Here is a 17,363-nt window from a genome sequence, read left to right as displayed (position 1 = left end):
CCGTTCATGCCCACCACCCAGGAGCAGAGTCGGCTGCAGCACACCGGATAGAAGCTACCGGGCAAGAAGCACAAAAACCGAAACCACTGGGATCCTAAGTCAATCAAAGTGGGCCTTTCGGGAGCCAGACTCGTTCCAGACCATCAAAAAGGTTTACCACACACGTTGAAACTGTACCAGTCTAGGGGAAGGCCCCGAAGGTGAGGACCTGCCTCCGTCTGCCACACGGGAGGTGAAGTTTGGCCCGCAGCCCGTTTTTGTAAATAAAGTTTTATTGGGAACACGTTCTTGCCCATTTCTTACTGTATTGTCTATGGTGCTTTTGAGCTTCGACATCAGGGCTGGATACAGTCATTACCATAGAAACCACGGGGCCGCAAAGCATAAAATATTTACTGTCTGGCCTTTCACAGAAAACGCCTCGTGACCTCTGGATTAAAATGAAAGCTAATAAGAGACAGCAACAAAACGAATGGTCAACATAGCCAGACAGAGTTGGAAATGACCTGGGGATGGGAAATAAGCTACAAGGTGTAGTGAGGAAATATTCCTCAAGAAGACAAGTGCACTATTCATTAGGGCGTGGTGCCCCTCCATCGGTCCTATAGCTTCTTTCCTAGGGAAGACACACAGCTCCAAATGCCTAAGGGGCAGCATGCCAGCACCTCCCCTTCAAACAAGGACACTGTGGTCATACACCTTGTAGCACACACCTGTGCCCAGTTTCAAGATGATGTCATACCTACAATCTGCATGTTTATCTCAAAGCATTGAAAATAAATGAATAAACATTATAGCAAGTGAGCAACAGATGTATCAGTATTCTGTAAAAAGTTCATCAAGGTGGGGCCGGCACTGAGGTGTAGTAGGTTAAGCATCTGCCTGCAGCACTGGCATCCCATATGGGCACAGGTTCAAGTTGCAGCTGTTCCACTTCTGATCCAGCTCCCTGCTGATGGCCTGTGAAAGCAGTGGAAGATGACCCAAGTGCTTGGGCCCCTGCACCCACGTGGGAGACCTGGAAGAAGCTCCTGGATCCTGGCACAGCTCCAGCCATTGTGGCCATGTAGGGAATGAACCAGTGGATGGAAGACCTCTCTCTCTGTCTCTCCCTCCCTGTGTCTGTAACTATCCTTCTCAAGTAAATAAATAAATCTTTTTTAAAGAAAATCATCAATGTGACTTAGCATTCAAGTATTTTCTGGTTACATAAATTTTTTTTCAAGATTTATTTTTTTATTTGATAAGCAAAGTCAGAGAGAGAGAGAGAGAGAGAGAGAGAGAAGTGGAAAGACGGAGAGAAAGGTTTTCCATCTGCTGGTTCACTCCCCAAATGGCTGCAATTGGAGCTGGGCCATTCTGAAGCCAGGAGCCAGGAGCTTCTTCTGGATCTCCCACGTGGGTGCAGGGGCCCAAGCACTTGGGTCATCTTCCACTGCTTTCACAGGCTATCAGCAAGGAGCTGGATTAGAAGCAGAGCAGCCGGGACACCAACTGGCACCCATTTGGTATGCTAGTGCTGCAGGCGGGGGCCTAACCTACTGCACCACAGCACCGGCCCCGGCCACATAATCTTTAGAAATTATTCTTATTAGCCTGGACATCCAGAACAACTAAGTGGTTTCATTTTTTGGGGGGTAAGATCCAAATTGTCATGTAAACATATCACGCTTAAAAGGTACACTCTGGTTTTTGAAAATGAAACATTAACTTCAGTGTTGTAATAAATATTATGAGTTTATCAAGCAAATGTGTTAATTCTACATTGAAAGAAGTAAACAATCGCCCTGACAAGTAATACAAAAAAATGAGCTTAATTACAATGAAACACACAGCCACCCTCATCCCCTATTACCCCAGAAGAGACGGCAAGAATTCGTCACTTTATCGGACTGGCACTTAAAATAGCTCAGGCACAAGGTCAACCACAGGGTGGACGAAGTCATGGTTAGGAAGGGGGTGGACATGCGTTTTTTATGCAATAAGAATAGGACAGCAGGAAACAGAGACGGGAAGGGTCAGTTCAAGGTGGCTGGATGTGCAAAAGGCCACCGGAAACGCAGCTGAGGGCGGCCTGCTCCAGCGACCAGTACGAGGGGGCTCCCGTGCCAGCTCCGCTCCTCTTCAGGCCCAGGCTCCTCGCTGGCCATCACCAAGGGAGGGAGGCCTCCTGCCCCGGCGGAGAGGCAGCAGGACTTACCGGTCTGGGCTCTGCTTTCAGGAGTTTAGCACATGGCTGTATAATTTAACATTTGATGGCTTACTTTTCCCATCTGCTAAAAAATAAGAGGGAAGGATGCTTCCTTTTCCAACGTTCTAAGGGTTAATTTACATAACTGTTGTGAAAGCCCCTAGCAGTTCCTGCTGGAGAGTGGATTGACAGAAGTGTTAAATTCCAGCACCTTCTCCCTCTGCTTCTAAGATAAAGACTCTCGGGCTGGAGCAGTGGTGCTGTGGATTAAGCTGCCGCCTGCCGTGCCAGCATCCCGTATCAGAGCGCTGGTTGGAATTCCAGATGCTCCGCTTCCCATCCGGCTCCCTGCTAATGGGCCCAGGAAAGCAGCAGAGGATAAGTGCTTGGGCTCTTGTATCCACATGGGAGACCTGGATGGAGTTCTGGGCTCCTGGCTGGGGCCTGACCTAGCCCTGGCCATTGCAGCTATTTAGAGAGTGAACCAGTAGATGGATGCCTGAGCTCACACACACACTCACACTCTGCCTTTCAAATAAATCTTTTTTAAAAATAGAAAAAAAGAAAGATTTTCAAGACAAGGACTCAAAAGCCGAAATTTACCATAAAGCGAGGGAGGGAACTCGGGGCCCTGCCCTCCAGCCCTTACTTGCTGGTCCCAGAACCAGCCATGCTACTGTAACACGCAGGACTAGGGAGCCATCTGCTTAGTGGAGCCAAGCCTCAAGAGAGTAGGGATCGGAAAGAGGAGGAGCCACGGGGTGCCATTTCTACCAGAGCTCCACACTGGGATTTTTGCATCTGAATTTCCAAACTTGAACCTCTAACGCCCATTGCTTGGCAGCTCTGGAAATGCAGCCACTGAACAGCCACGAAGGAAAGATGGGTGGGATCTTTTGTTCCCTTTGTGGGGGAGCAGTTGTTGCAAGGAGAGAGCAAAAAGGAACCCAGGAAACACAGCGCCATGCTTCCGCCCGTGCAAATATAGAGGCTGAACTCAGAAGCCGGGACAACACATACTTTTGTTGCTGTCACAAAGCTTCCAGATGAAGCAAAAGAAGTTGCATTTGCCACTCCTGGAACACCGTCTGTATGCACAGTGACAGGGTGGGGTGGAGGACCCCGTGGCCTGTGGGGTGTGACCAGGGGATCAGTGACATCTCTGCCAGAATTCATGATTTGTGATTTGTGTCCAGGGAGAGCCCAGTTTAGAAGATTTCTGATACAATATTTGCTCATTCTTTGCCCCTGGTTTTTTTTTTTTTTTTTTAAACTGGCTTTTAGAGTTCCCAAAAAGAAAGACTATTTCTAAAATCTGCTTTCTCATTTCATTTGCTTATTAATATTATTAAGGATAATGTTGTAAAATATTTAACATAACATGTATCCCCACATGGGGGAGGGCTTGAAAAAGTTACTGGAAAAACAGAATTAAGAAAGCTTATTTTGGTGCTGGTGTTGTGGCATACTGGGTTAAGCAGCCCCCTGCAGTGCCAGCATCCTATATGGGCACTGGTTTGAGTGCTGGCTGCTCCACCTCTGCTCCAGCTCCCTGCTAATGCACCTGGGAAAGCAGTGGAAGATGGTTCGGGCCTTTGGGTCCCAGAATGCATGTAGGAGACCCAGAAGAAGCTCCTGGCTTTGGCCTGGCCCAGCCCTGGCCATTGCGGCCATCTGGAGAGTGAACCAGCAGATGGAAGAAATTCATTCATTCTCTCTCTCTCTCTCCCTTCCTCCCTCCTTCCCTCTGTTACTCTGAAATAAATATTTTTTACAAAGTTTATTTAGGGGTCCAGGTTTGTGGTACAGCAGAATAACCCAACACTTGTGCAGTTGGCATCCCATATGAGCATCAGTTTGAGTCCTGGATGCTTCTGCCCCAGCTCCCTGCTAAGGCACTTGGGAAAGCAGCGGAAGATGGCCCCAAGTGCTTGGGCCTCTGCACCCAAGTGGGAGACCCACACAGAGTTCTTGGCTCCTGGCTTTGGCCTGGCTCAGTCTCAGCCATTGTGGCCATTTTGGGAGTGAACTAACACCTGGATGGTCTCTCTCTGTCTCTGTCTTTTCCTCTAACTCTGTCTTTCAAATAAATAAATAAGTTTTTTTATTTTTATTGAAAAAAACTTTTTAATCCATAGTTTTTTTCATCATGCACAGTTGCATGAGCTGTCTGATTTCTGTATGTTCTATGCTAGGCATGTTTTTTAATGATCTGTTCCATACTAAATAGAATCAACTAGAACTACATCTGGTAGAACCTAGCCAGCGGCCCCAGCCCTGGTCTTCATGCCCCTGTAAAAGGCTCTCCTGGTGAGTGTGGGGTGGACATGGAACCTTGCTTCCAACAACAGAACATGGCACGGGCAATGGATGCCACTTCCTAAATTAGGTTGCAAAAACCACGCCCTCCCTCTCGCCCGCTGCTCCTCTCCCCTTCCTGGCTGTGATAGAGCAGCGGCCAGGGAGAGAGGCTCAGACAGAGGAGATCAAAGGGGCCTCTGTCCAACAGCCGGGGAGGACGGGGGCCTCTGTCCAACAGCCGGGGAGGACGGGGGCCTCTGTCCAACAGCCAGCGAGGACGGGGGCCTCTGTCCAACAGCCGGGGAGGACGGGGGCCTCTGTCCAACAGCCGGCGAGGACGGGGGCCTCTGTCCAATACCCTTGAGGAGATGGATTCTGCCAACCACAGGCACTCAGAAGCAGATCCCTCCTCAGCCACGCCTTCAGATGAGACCCCAGCCCCGGCTGACCGATTCACTGCAGCCTCATGGGACCCCCTGTGCACAGGGCCCAGCTGAGCTGTGCTCAGACACCTGGCCCATGGCAGCCACGAGATAACACGAGTGTGCCGGGGTAATTTGTTACACGGCAACAGATAACTGACACACATGCCATTAACGACAGTACTGCCAGGGTGAGTTACCGCGAGCAGCCACCGTCATTCCCAGGTCGTTCCACACAAAGCTTTTTCCCCACTCCTAACAGGCCGCAGAGATCTCCATTATCCGGTTAGTCCAGACGCACGCCACACCCTGTTTGGAACCGGCCCAATATCCTTGAAAGTACTGTGACGAGCCCGATGACACTTGTAATTAGATGAAGAATCTCATTAAGCAAGAGGAATAATGCACACCTTAGATCTAGATGAGATTCAAGTTTTATACCGTTATGGAAACATAATTACTGTCTCTAGCACACGCAGGGTCACATTTTTTTTATTTCCTCCCCAATCAACGCTTATCAAGCAAAAGCAAAGGGGTTGCTAATGTCCCTGCCACAGGGCAGGGCAGCCAGGACCTTCGCTGGTGACATCATCACACCAATTGCCACGGAACTCTCCTGAGAGCTGTCAGGCACCGGCCCTGCCGACGAGAAAGCGGAGGTGGTGAGGAGCCTGCCCGCTGCTGCTTGGCCGAGGTTGTAACTGCGCGTCTTAGTCTGCCTTCTGTGGCCAGAACCGAACGGCACAGGCTGGGTCATGTATAAAACCAGCAAACATACTTCCTACAAGTTCAGGAGGCTGGGAAGGCCAAGGTCGAGGGGCTGCAGCCAATGAGAGGCTTCTTTTTGGGGGCACGCTCTGCAGAGTCCCCTGGCAGTGTAGAACATCACAGGGCGAGACACAGTGAGCTTGTTCCCTGGAGCACCTGTCTTGCTCTTACAAAGCCGCTGATGCAATGGTGGGGCGGGGCGGGGGGGGGGCTTCTCTCAGGGCCTCTTCTAATCCAACGTCCCCTCCTCCAAACACCACATGACTCTGGGGATTAAGTTTCAACATGAGTTCTGGGGGGGCATTGCTAGACCGGGACTATCAGGTTGAACTCAGGCCTTCTCCCACACCCTGGGCTCTGTGTTACACGGGTGTGTGTAGTGCGTGCACCTGGAGTTAGACCGGAATTTAAGCTCTGACCAGGAAGCATCAGAGCCAGCTCCCGACAGCAGCTGTCTCCCTCCTTGCACATACTTGCTTGGGACAACTGCAGTCTCCAGAGAAACTTGAGCAAGCAATGAACTTGACCAGCAACACAGATCAAAGCTTGGGGACCACAGGGAGACCCATCATACAGCAAGGGGTTATACAATGTGAAGTGCCTCTCAATCTATACCACTTCCATCAACCATTATTTCCTAGGTATTTCTGAGCTGGGCGCTGGGGGAGCCACAGAACTCAGGGTGGATGGAGAGAGAGTTTCGGGAGTGACGAGCAGCCAGAAGGCAGACTCAGAGGCAGGACAGCGCCCTGGAGAGCCCAGGCACCCGCCCAGATGAAATGGAAAGGCTGGCTGGAGCTGCTCCCCCCCCCCCCCCCCCCAGCCCACAAAGCCCGACGAGGCTTCATTCCACGGAGCGAGAGCAACCACGGAACACATCTGCCCAGGGCAGAAATGTGATCTGCACGGCCCTCCTCTGATGGAGGCGCCGCTGTGGGTGGCCAGGAAGGTGCCAGCCGGGCAGGGCAGCCGTTCAGAAGCGCATGGGACGCTCCGCATCTCCGGGTCACTGTAAAATCAAGTGGCTCTGTGCCAGTGGTGTCTGCGGCAGCCACACTCCACAACTACGGGTGGGCGTGGGTGCGGCTGCGGCAGGAACAGAACGCAGGCTGGAGTGCGGGTGGAGGTAGCTCGAAAAATGTGTTTAAAATTAAGACAGGGTGGAGCCACCATTCCTTTGTCTGGAAAACTAGGAGAGAAAGGAAACAAAAGGCTGGGACTTGTTCCCATGGGGGAATAATATCAGAGTTTCCCACAGGTTTATTTTGGAGGTTCAGCTTCCAGCCACAACATACTTTTGTAGGAAATAACGAAAGTTATCAGGAGAAAAGCATGGTCATCTTTACACTCGAGCTTCATCCTGACTCGTTAGGGACAGTGGCTCTGTTTTACTCTATTATCATTGCTGCTATAATTAGGTTTTACATTATATTATATTTTCAGGGACAATGAAATCATTGGGGCTTTGAAACTGATAGCCACCTGGGAGGAAACGCTCCCGGTCAAAATAAGCCTGTTGAGTTGACTTGTTTTAATGTTACAGGAGTCAGCAAGCTGTTGAAATAGAGAGGACACCCCAGGAAGACCTGAACACTGACACAGCTGCCCAGAATTCAACACAAGCCCTACAACTTGAAATGTGCAAAGAGTCTGTTTATATGCCCCATCTGGACTTAGTAGGAACAGCTGGTATCAACAAAACAGTAGTAAAAAGTGCAGATTTTCTAAGTAAATAAGAATGAGAAACACAGAGAGGGAAGCTTACTCTCACCAATCATCAGAGAAAGGCAAATTGATGAAAACACCACACTGTTTCATGCCTAAGTTAACAATATTCAATGACTGCATCTAATGCCGACTGTGCTAAAGCATTTTCCCTCTCCCCTCTTACTCTGCTTCTGTCTGCTGTTAGCAGTGAAATCAACCCATTCTTTATGGAAAGCAATAGAGCAACATTTCATGGACCAAGAGCACTACAGATATTAAGTACATTTGACCCAATAATTTCATTCCCAGAATTTATTTCCCAAAAGAAATAATTTAACCAAATAAACTCTATACAATTGTCATTATTGTTAGCAAGGAAAAGCAGAAATGGAACCTACCTAAAAAGCAACAAGGTAGCAGTTGTATGAATTGTGATCTTGGTGCTGCCATTAAAAATGACAGCTGGAGAAATGTGGGAAATGTTGCCTAGCATGAAGTGCGTGCGTGGTGGGGAGAGGGAGGAGGCAGAAGCCAGAAGTGTGTCCTATTACTGCAGCTCTGTAAATGGTACGTTTGTGTATTTTGGAAAGGAATATGTGCACTGAGATGCTCTGTGTGTTTTTCTTTCCAAAGCAGCCAGCAATTGACAATCCCTGCTCACTTATCTATCCAGACTGCTGAGCAGTCCCTTCTGTGCTGGGCACAGCTCATAAAATCCTCCCAATACGCCCCAAAGGAAGGGACTGTCCTCACGTTTGCAGGCTGGGGTGGGTTAGGGTTCTCCAGGGCTGGACGGTCAGGATCCAATCAGGTGTGTGTATGCCCCAAATCTCTTAAGATTTGTCACATCGCTGTTGTGAGAGGGAGAAAAGTGGTTGGAGGGGAATTTGAAAAGTTCATGGAAACATGAAATGAAAAGATTTGTGTATTTTAGTCAACAAAAACCCTATTCCAGTCAGAATAATTTCAGGGCCAACACTGTGGCACAGTGGGTGAAGCCATGGCCTGCAGCTCCGGCATCCCATAAGGGCACCGGTTGGAGTTCCAGCTGTTCCACTTCTGATCCTAGGCCTGCTAAGGCCCTGGGAAGATAGCCAAGTGCTTGGGCTCTCGCACCTGCGTGGGAGACCTGGAAGAAGTTCCTAGCTCCTGGCTTCAGATGGGCTAAGCTCTGGCCATTGCAACCATTTGGGGAATGAACTGGTGGATAGAAAATCTGTCTATATATCTATATCTATATCTGCTATTCTGTCTGTAACTCTGCCTTCCAAATAAATAAATCGTTTCTAAAAAAATTAAGGATAATTTCAATAATTGTCAAATTGATGTACAAAAAATGTTGAGATCCATGCACAGTTTGTTTTTTAACACACATTTTCATCATGTGTTTTGAGACCCCCTTACCTACCACCCTGTCTTTCATGTCATGCTCTCTCTTGGCAAATGACTACAAGAACCAGACGACAGCACGAAGTGAGTTCCTTTCGTCCTGGGTTCAGGGCATGCATGTCAGGGCAGCCCGGATGAAAGTGGCCACATTTTGTCCTTTGCATTGTACCTGGCAGTGAGTGCATCAGCAAACACTGGATGCCGACTTTCTCCAAAGATCATGAGCTGCATAGAATTTCATTTGAGTGCATTTTTCCCCAAGGGCACCCACTGGTCTATACCCTGCTCCAGTGAAGATTCCAAACCATGGACCCGCATTAAACCATGGGGCTTGCTGCATTAAGGAAATGGGAATTAAGTTCCCTGCGTGGAACTCCAAGGACAAAGGCAACTTTGATGAGTTAGTAGTCTTCCTTAGTGATCCACACCCAGAGCTGTGGGTCCAACGGAAAATACAAACAAATCCTCTAAAAATCCCCCCAGACACCTTTTCATTTGCAAAGATTTTCTCAAGTGTTTATACACAAATACAAAGTTTAAGTGGATGCTACGTATGATTGGCACATCAAGTCTGATTAAATCGCCTACTTGCCATCCTTGTTGCACACGGCCGGGCTCCATGTCTGAGAAGTAGCCACGGCTTTGCTCTCTTTCCACCCAAGAGTTAACACCTTCACAGATCCCACATCCCAGCAGTTGAATGGGCCACGTCCAGATTTTTAACCCCTGTTCTTCTGCTGTGTTTAAAGTTGGCTTAGAGACCTCAGGTCACAAACTCTTCCAAGACACCCCTCAGTTTTGGCCCCAGATCACACTGCAAACATGTGGTTAATTGTCGCTCCCCCTCTTCGTGGAGGAACGACACAGGACCCTGCGCTGTTCTTTCGTCTGCTCGGCCCTCCCCAGGTTTGCTGCTGGTTCTTCCCGGGTTGGCTACTGTCCCTTCCCGGGTTGGCTACCATCCCCTCCACCTCCGTGGAAGGGCGGTTCCCCCTGCCACATTCCCCACTTCCGCAGGGGAGCGGCACACCGCCGGCCAGCTCTCTCGGGGGCTGCACAGGTGTTCCCCTTAGATGTTCCCCTTAGATGTTCCTGGTGCATGCCGTCTCTCTCCTCCTTTATAGTCCTCCTCCGCCAATCCCAACTTGGCTGCCCACACGCTGAGTACGCTGCTCTCCTCCAATCAGGAGCAAGTCCTACAGTTTATTGGCTGAACTGGAGGCAGCTGTGTAGAAGCTGTTTTCTCCTCTCCCAGCGCCATATTGTGGGAGAGCAGATGCATAGAATAAGTCTTAATTTCAGTAACTTAGTCCAGTCCGGATTGCTCCCCACAGATCCCCCTTTCTTTTTATTTTTTGGCGTTGATACGCGCCTGTCTTCGGTGCCCCGTGGCACACACTCTGCTCTGCTTGCTAGAGTTGCCACAGGTTCTTACAAGTCCTATCAATCAGGCAAACCGAATCCGGGTCCTCTCTTCGCCATGTTGTGAGGAGGTTTTTAGGCGCTGATGCGTGCCTGTGTTCGGTGCCCTGCAGCGCATGCTCTACTCTGCTAGAACTGCCTGCAGGTGCTTACAAAACCTATCAGGCAAACCGAATCCAAGCCTTCTCATTGCCATATTGTGGGGAAACTTATTGGTGTTGATTCGTGCCTATCTTCGGTGACCTGCAGCTCATACTCTGGTCGAGCTGCCTGCTGGTGCTTACCGCCTTACTAATCAGGCAGACCGAATCCAAGCCTTCTCATTGCGGTATTGTGGGGAGGCCTTTCTATTTCTCTATTTCTCTATCTCCGGGCATTCCTATTTCTCCCATTTTACTTCTGTCTGCCAACATTCCTATTTCTCTCATTTTACTTCTAAACTTCTGTTTCTCTCATCCCCGCGGCTTCCCGGCGCCCGCCCCGAGGCTGCTTCTCGGCGGCTTCCCGGCTGAGCCGCTTCAGCCCGCTTCTCTTATCTGCGCGGCTTCGCGGCTCTGCGCGGCTAGGCTTCGCGCGCACACTCCGCGGTCTCGCACTAGCCCAGCGTTCCCTATCTACTTGTGGCCCGCACGCTCTCTCTGCGCGCGGCAGCCTCCGCGAGTCACACAGCCCCAGCTCACGTCTCCGCCACTAGTATTCAATCTAAGTTCCCCGGGCTAACCTGGCGAATTCAACCCAGCTCACGTTTCCGCCCCACGATCTGGCTTCCCATCCTTTGCTCCCCGGGCTAATCAGACGGATCCCAACCTGGCTTACGTTTCAGCTTCTGGTTTCAACTCTTCGCCCCCCATTCCCGGGCTAACTTGAGAATCCCAAAGTGGCTTTCGTCTCCGCCTCGGCCTGCCCCCGCAGCTTCAATTTCCCTAACATTTTTCTCTACCCGGTATGTTTCCCCAAGCTTTCCTCCAACAATACTCCTCCCTCATTTCTCCTGGCTTCTCCCCACAGTCCGTATCCGAGTCTGTTTGTTCTAGCTTTCACTTTCGCTTTCGACCTTAGAGATTTCTCCCAGCTTCCCCCCGTAGTCCGTATCCGAGTCTATGCCTAGGCTTTCAATAGCTTCTTCCGGCACCTTTTTCGTCAGGCTTTTCCCTAGGCTGTTTGCTAGTCTCTCTCTCCGATATTTTCCACTTCTTCCCGTTTCTTCCCTCCTAAGTTTCCTATCCGTCCTAGGTTTCCTATCCGAGTCACGGCACCATTATGTCGCTCCCCCTCTTCGTGGAGGAACGACACTAGACCCTGCCTAGGCTTCATATCCGAGTCACGGCACCATTATGTCGCTCCCCCTCTTCGTGGAGGAACGACACAGGACCCTGCGCTGTTCTTTCGTCTGCTCGGCCCTCCCCGGGTTTGCTGCTGGTTCTTCCCGGGTTGGCTACTATCCCTTCCACCTCCGTGGAAGGGCGGTTCCCCCTGGCCACTTTCCCCACTTCCGCAGGGGAGCAGCACACCGCCGGCCGGCTCTCTCGGGGGCTGCACAGGTGTTCCCCTTAGATGTTCCCCTTAGATGTTCCTGGTGCATGCCGTCTCTCTCCTCCTTTATAGTCCTCCTCCGCCAATCCCAACTTGGCTGCCCACACGCCGAGTACGCTGCTCTCCTCCAATCAGGAGCAGGTCCTACAGTTTATTGGCTGAACTGGAGGCAGCTGTGTAGAAGCTGTTTTCTCCTCTCCCAGCGCCATATTGTGGGAGAGCAGATGCATAGAATAAGTCTTAATTTCAGTAACTTAGTCCAGTCCGGATTGCTCCCCACAGTTAATAATTTATGTATCACTTGGAAATGCCTGCATGCAGCGTGAAAAGTCTAGCTTCCTACCGACAGTCAGCAGTTCTGACAACGGGCTGTTTTCAAGTTCCGAACAATGAAGGGGAGGATGTCGAAGCTTCTCCAACAGATCTCAGAGGTTTAAGGACTTAGATAATGAGGGGAGTATTTTTAGAAGTTCACGGGAAATGTATTATGAAGAAACAATGCATAGATAAAAAAAAGATTGCCCCAAGACACACTTCTTTCAATTTCATTTTTCAGGAACTTTTGGAAGCAAACTTGCATTTTGAAGATAGGGCTCTGACTCCCTGTGTTATCCTGGGATGGGGGTGGTGAACGTTCTCTGGGAGCTCACGGCACCTCCCACACATCACACTCTGAGCTAAGCACAGGACATGCATTGCAGTCCAGGGTCACTTCACAGAGGTGGCAACGGACATGAAGAGAGGTTGGGTACGTTGCCCAAGGACATGTAGGCAGTGACTGGAAGAAAATTCGCACTTGAAAGTCCCTGCTCTTAATCACTACACTCCCTGCCTTAATTGTACCTAATTAGCTCACTGTGGGGGTAAGTGGAGAAGATAAAATTTATCCGATGAGCAACTGAGGAGACACACAGTCCAGTTCACAGTGGGGTCAGATGGGGTGCCCTCCACCCTGACTTCCTCTCCTCTCTCCACTTGGGTTGACCTCCAGGGAAGATGGAGGAAAGGAAACAAAACAGAGGTCAGTGGCAGCACGCCCGTGTTTCCCCAGGCCAGTCTCCAGCCAACAGGAACCGTCCTCTGCCCTCTCTCTGTACATAGGAGGCAGAGACCCTCCAGCTGCCTGCCTTCTGCTGCAGTTTCTAGTGACCAGACCTCCCGCGCCCCCCTGGCCATGCCCCACACCCACTGTGCAGTTTCCCAGTGTCCCCGGGCAATGCTCCTTAGCAGAACCCCTGGAGCAAGAGGACCCAGAGGGCTGGGTGCCATCACTCTGAAATCTGACTGCAGAGACCCACAGGATCTCTCCTGGAAGAGGTACCATGTGCAGATAGAAGCTGGCCCAGCCCACCCTCCCAGGGAACCAAGGATGAGAGGTCATGGGACGCCCCCAAGCCCCCACACCAGTCAGGGACCAGGCTGCCACTGGGGGCAGGGTCCCACAGAGGACAGGGTGTGTGTGTGTTGGGGGGGGTGTCAGCAATTTGCAGACAGTAAATGAATATACTGTCTGTAGAAAATTCAAACAATAACAAAGCCATAAAAACCATCTGCTCTTTATTAGCCAGCCTCACAGGAATTGGCACTGTCATGACAAAATACTCTCCTAAGACTCCTTTGGCTACAGTTGCTGTCCAGCCCTAGTAAATCATATTTCAAATATGCACTCTTAAACTCATCTTTCACACACAGAGGACTCTGGGAAGCGGATTCTGAGAACCGCTGGTCCACAGAGCACCCAGCATGGGTTCTGGGGCACATGCTCCTGCCAGTGCGGGATTCACGGGCTCCCGCTTCCAGTGGCTGGGGTCTCCAAGCCCCTAGCATTATATAGGCTTTCATTTTGCACACTTGATTCAAAATAAACAATGATAAAGATGAAAATCAGAAGGGGGAAATAAAACCCAATTGAAAAAAATAAAGGATGTTTACTTGAAATCTTTCACCCTCCCATGACTACACCGAAGATTTTTTCTTTTTTTTTTCTTTTTTTTTTTTTTGGTATCAAAGTTTTAAAAAGTGAAATATATAGAGACTTCTTACATATCTCCAAGTAATTCAAACAAATGCAAGGTCTGTAAATCCTGCCTGGGTTTCTTTTCTGATCATTATTATTCATTCGTCTTGTGATTGGTAACTGAAAACAATTTTGCCTTATGCCCACCCACCCTACCACTGCTGCCATCCACTGAGTGTCGGACACTCAGGATACGCCACATGGGCCGGTCTCCAATGCACAGACTTTAGCTCCGTCCCCCGTGTCACAGGCGAGCTAGGGGTTGATTTACATCCCTCCACATTCCTCCGGTGAAGTCCCAAGCCTCACATCCTCAGAGTGTGACCTTATTTGGAAACAGGGTCACTGCAGACGTAGTTAGTTAAGATGAAATCATTAGCATGGGACCTAATCCAATATGACTGATGTCCTTATAAAGAGTGGAAATTTGGTCACAGACACACAGGGAGGCAATCACGTGAAGACAGGAGTGAAACTGCCCAGGCCAAGCATCCCCAGAAGCTGGGAGACATGTCTGGAGGTGACCCTTCTCTAGCAACCTTCAGAGAGCCCTGTCCAGCCAACACCTTGTTCTTGGATTTCCAGCCTGGCTGTACAGTTGGAGGGGCCTTTGAAATCCCTTACTTCCTGCAAACAGAGGATGCTACATTCAGATCCTGCAAACTTATTACTCTGTGTCTTTAATCCCAGTCCCCGCCTTTGTGTAAACAAAGGAAAAGCTGTGGCTAGCTGTTGTAACCAATGATGTAATTAAAACCTAACTGAGTGTGTTTTCCCTTTCAATTGTCTGAAGGTAAAACATGTTGTTATTTTGCAGTTTACCCGGTTTCAAGAGTTATTTGTAGGGAATAATCTGAAGCAACAACTTGGTATTTAATTCAGATAAGGGCAGGGCGCTCCAACAGGGATGAGTAATGCAAGCCTTGTACAAACATTTCCTCTCCTTTGCATTTTAGGAGAATACAGACACCCATAAACATGCACCCAACATTTACTAAAAGACCTTCAAAATGTTGTGTGCAAGTGCCAATTCAATAAACTTTCTACTCCACCTCTGAAAAACCATGGCCTAGGAAAAATGTCAATTCATTCCAGAACTTTTTTTCTGCTATGATATTTTCTGTTTTCAATCAATATTTGTGTCCTCATTGTACCTTCTTTTGGGAAAAGTAGCATATGGTGATGAGGGCTTAAGTTTGATGTAGCAATACTCATCCCACCTCCCCAACCCCCACCCCACAGAAAGATATGTAGTACTGTGAGAATAATTTTAAGCTCCAAAGTGAAATAAAATGTAAAGCAATCAACTAAAATAGTTGACTATTTTTGCTCTTTTTTATTCCCTAGACATCCATTTCCTACACAATGAAAATGATTTTCCTGAATGTGACTGGGCTCAAATATCAAAGAAATAACACTCCATTAATCCTATTATCTTTATTATTTATAATTTTTATCTTTTAATAGTATTATAAATTCATAATAGTTAACAAGTGACTGAAGCAAAAAAAAACATAGCCCAAATAAAGGTGTTATGAGGTCAAGTCATGTCATAGAACCGAGTTGTGTAAGGAAGATCAGTCCTTCGCTTAGAAAACAAGGCTCACTGGTTTGTCCCCTGGAGGTCTGGGGTGGAAGCAGCTCTGTACCTTCCACTCCACCCCACCCTCCTGAGTAAACCCTCAACTGTCCATCAATGAATCAATGCCAGAGATACATTCCCAACAAGGAACGAATCTAACTGGCCTGAACTTGATATTTCAGTGCATTAATCCTCTTGACTTCCTGGGGGAGGGGGGTCTTCTTAAAAAGAAAGAAAAAATAGAATTAGTATAGGAATAAAAGTGTTGAGAGTAAATGAGGTGTCTAAGTAATCCACAACTCAGCACCAAAGTTAAGAATAAATCCAGAATGCCTGCACCGGGCTCAAGTCAAACAACAATAAAAAGAAGCCTTCACATGCCATGTGGATCTGAACTTGATTTTAGCTGTTTGCAGCTCATCTTTTCAAATACACTTTAAAAGCATTCCAAGCAGACTGTGTTCTGGATTTCCATAATGCCACCTCTTCAAATGCTTCAGCTTCCAGACACCTGTGCTCGCTTGGCCTCCCCATCAACAAAAAGCTGAGCTACCCTCAAGTCTCAGAGTTAGTGTTTCAGCCAGGCCACCTCGCAGCACTGCCCAGCGCTGGCTGCCACACCAATCCACACTCAGAGTCCAAATTTACTCATTTCTTTACCTGAAAAGTAGGAAGACAGAAAGACAGATGGACAGACTACCTATTCAGGGGGTTCACACCCCCAAATACCTGTAGCATCTTGGGCTGGACTGGAAGTGAAGCCGGGAACTCAATCCAGTCTCCTATGTGAGTGGCAAAGCCCCAGATACTTAAGCCCCCACTACTCCTCCAGAGTCTATGTCAGCAGGTAGCTGGGATCTGGAGGGGAGCCAGGTACGGAATCCAGGCCCTTTGGTGTCTTAACCGCTATGCTAAACACCTGCTCCAAGTAGCTACTGTTCCTCCTCTATCTTACAGATCTATCCAAGGTGAATTTGTACCTTAATTTTCCAGAGTCTAAACCTTAAACATAGAAACAGTATTGCTCTAATGCTGTTGTAGCTAACTGCCCAAGTTTATGTGTATCACAAGGATGTAAAGGTTACAAATACTTGTTACGTCTTCAACATTAGTAACAGGCTACGGATTAGAAAAGAAGTTTGAATCACATACGGAATTCAATGCCACTTCACATACTCTGAAATGAATCAATGATTCACAAGAAAAGACTGCCATCGGTCAGCTGTGGCTGTTGGAGCTCAGGTTGTCTTCAAAAACGACCGACTGAGGTGGATATTTGTTCTAACAGTGAAGATTCCAGTCAACACACCTTTTAACAAAGAACGCCAAATGAAGACTCAAGCTCAGAATTCAGTGGGATCTCCTGGTTCGCAGAGCTTGTAAGTCCAGGAACCAGAGCCAGATCTTCACACCTGAATCCCCTTCCCGTGATCACACGGCCTCCCGCCTCCAGGGTTTCTTTCTGAGAACTCTATTTCCTGGATGAAAATGACTTCAAAACCACAGGAGGGCGGAGCACTTGAAAGACCTCAATTAAGAGTCAGGCATTTGGTGTAGCAGTCAAGACCCGACTTGCGACACCTGCATCCCATATGGATATTAGAGTGCCTGGGTTTGGGTTTGAGTCCTGGCTCCTCTCCCCATTCCAACTCCCTGTTAATACACACCCCGGGAGGCAGCAGTGATGGCTCCAGTGGCTGGGTCCCTGCCGTCCATGTGGGAGACCCAGGCCAAATTCCCAGCTCCTGGCTCTTGCAGGCATCTGGGGAGTGAACCACTAGATGGAAGATGGATATATATATATATATATATATATATATCTCCATCTCTGTTCCTGTGCCTGTACCTTCCAAATGAACATGTTAAAAATAAATAAGACCACATTAAAACTATGAAAAAATAAGTATCCTTCCTGTGTAATGAAGTAACGCTTGTGTCACAGCCAAAACCTTAGCTACTGAAATGCAAAGTCTTGCTTTCCTTGATTCCTGCTTAGCAAATAACCTTTATTATGGTATAGACAAGGGAAAC

At 48.6% G+C, this 17,363-nt stretch overlaps 1 protein-coding gene across 5 annotated transcripts in view; it reads right to left on the bottom strand.

Moving 5' to 3' along the window:
- The window catches only part of ATP8B1 (ATPase phospholipid transporting 8B1), a 129,583-nt gene that overhangs the window by 73,958 nt on the left and 38,262 nt on the right, over positions 1-17,363 (bottom strand). For 2 of the 5 annotated variants that reach the window (XM_089305084.1, XM_089305087.1), the window contains exon 1: positions 7,788-7,872. The exons of the other annotated variants lie outside the window; for them this stretch is intronic. The gene's annotated coding sequence lies outside the window, so the exon portion shown is untranslated. Of the gene's footprint in view, positions 1-7,787; positions 7,873-17,363 lie in introns of those variants that run through there. 5 annotated transcript variants of the gene reach the window in all.

Source organism: Oryctolagus cuniculus, chromosome 10, assembly GCF_051225735.1.
Source record: "Oryctolagus cuniculus isolate XC-2025 breed Fujian yellow rabbit chromosome 10, ASM5122573v1, whole genome shotgun sequence".
In the NCBI taxonomy this organism is placed as follows: Eukaryota; Metazoa; Chordata; class Mammalia; order Lagomorpha; family Leporidae; genus Oryctolagus; species Oryctolagus cuniculus.
This window is presented reverse-complemented; position numbering and strand designations above follow the sequence as displayed.